Below are 2,191 nucleotides of genomic sequence, written 5' to 3'. Positions count from 1 at the left end.
AAAAACCCTCCCGGGACCCCCAAATTATTTTAAAAAACCCCAAAATTTCCCCCCAAATCCCACCCGGGAGCCCCCAAATCCTCCCAGATTCTTCCAATTCCCAAAAATTCCCGAAAAATTCCCAAAAAAATCCCCAAAATTCCCAAAAAAATCCCCAAAATTCCCTCAGGGATCTCCCAAATCCTTCCGGGACTCCAAAAATTCCTGGCTGGGAGCCGAAACTCTCCGGGAATTTTTGGGGTCGGGAATTTTTAGGGATTTTTAGGGATTTTTGGGGATTTTTTGGGAATTTTTGGGGTCGGGAATTTTTTGTGTCGGGAATTTTTGGGATCGGGAATTTTTGAGGATTTTTAGGGAATTTTGGGGATTTTTTTGGATTTTTTGGGGATTTTTTGGGAATTTTTGGGGTCGGGAATTTTTAGGGAATTTTTGGGGATTTTTAGGAAATTTTGGGGATTTTTTGGGAATTTTGGGGATTTTTTGAGAATTTTTAGGGGTCGGGAATTTTTGGGAATTTTTGGGGATTTTTAGGGAATTTTGGGGATTTTGGGGGTCGGGAATTTTTGGGGATTTTTAGGGAATTTTGGGGATTTTTAGGGAATTTTGGGGATTTTTTGGGAATTTTTGGGGGATTTTTAGGGAATTTTGGGGATTTTTTGGGTCGGGAATTTTTGAGGGATTTTTAGGGAATTTTGGGGATTTTTTGGGAATTTTTGGGGTCGGGAATTTTTGGGAATTTTGGGGATTTTTTAGGGAATTTTGGGGATTTTTTCGGGGTCGGGAATTTTTGAGGATTTTTAGGGAATTTTGGGGATTTTTTTGGGAATTTTTGGGGATCGGGAATTTCTGGGATTGGGAATTTTTGGGGGTTTTTAGGGAATTTTGGGGGATTTTTTTTTAATTTTTTGGGATTTTTTTGGGAATTTTTGGGGTTTTTTAGGGAATTTTGGGGATTTTTTGGGGTCGGGAATTTTTGAGGATTTTTAGGGAATTTTGGGGATTTTTAGGGAATTTTTTGGGGATCGGGAATTTCTGGGATTGGGAATTTTTGGGGGTTTTTAGGGAATTTTGGGGGATTTTTTTTGAATTTTTTGGGATTTTTTTGGGAATTTTTGGGGATTTTTGGGAATTTTGGGGATTTTTTGGGAATTTTTGGGGTCGGGAATTTCTGGGAATTTTTAGGGAATTTTGGGGATTTTGGGGGTCGGGAATTTTTGAGGATTTTTAGGGAATTTTGGGGATTTTTTGGGTCGGGAATTTTTGGGAATTTTTGGGGATTTTTAGGAAATTTTGGGGATTTTTTGGGAATTTTTGGGGATTTTTTGGGAATTTTGGGGATTTTTTGGGGTCGGGAATTTTTGGGAATTTTGGGGATTTTTTGGGAATTTTTGGGGATTTTTTGGGAATTTTGAGGATTTTTTGGGGTCGGGAATTTTGGGGATTTTTTGGGAATTTTTGGGGGATTTTTAGGGAATTTTGGGGATTTTTTGGGGGTCGGGAATTTTGGGGATTTTTAGGGAATTTTGGGGATTTTTAGGGAATTTTTGGGGATCGGGAATTTCTGGGATTGGGAATTTTTGGGGGTTTTTAGGGAATTTTGGGGGATTTTTTTTTAATTTTTTGGGATTTTTTTGGGAATTTTTGGGGATTTTTGGGAATTTTGGGGATTTTTTGGGAATTTTTGGGGTCGGGAATTTCTGGGAATTTTTAGGGAATTTTGGGGATTTTGGGGGTCGGGAATTTTTGAGGATTTTTAGGGAATTTTGGGGAATTTTTGGGTCGGGAATTTTTGGAAATTTTTGGGATTTTTTTTGAATTTTTGGGGATTTTTTTGGGAATTTTTGGGGATTTTTAGGGATTTTTGGGGATTTTTTTGGGAATTTTTGGGGATTTTTAGGGATTTTTGGGGATTTTTTGGGAATTTTTGGGGGATTTTTAGGGAATTTTTGGGGATCGGGAATTTCTGGGATTGGGAATTTTTGGTTTTTTTTTTTTTAATTTTTTGGGATTTTTTTTGAATTTTTTGGGATTTTTTTGGGAATTTTTGGGGATTTTTAGGGAATTTTTGGGGATCGGGAATTTTTGGGAATTTTTGGGGATTTTTAGGGAATTTTGGGGGGTTTTTTTTAATTTTTTGGGATTTTTTTTGGGAATTTTTGTGGATTTTTTTGGAATTTTTGGGGATTTTTAG

Source organism: Poecile atricapillus, chromosome 37, assembly GCF_030490865.1.
Source record: "Poecile atricapillus isolate bPoeAtr1 chromosome 37, bPoeAtr1.hap1, whole genome shotgun sequence".
Taxonomy (NCBI): Eukaryota; Metazoa; Chordata; class Aves; order Passeriformes; family Paridae; genus Poecile; species Poecile atricapillus.
The sequence above is the reverse complement of the archived record's forward strand: the minus strand, read 5'-3'. Positions refer to the sequence as shown.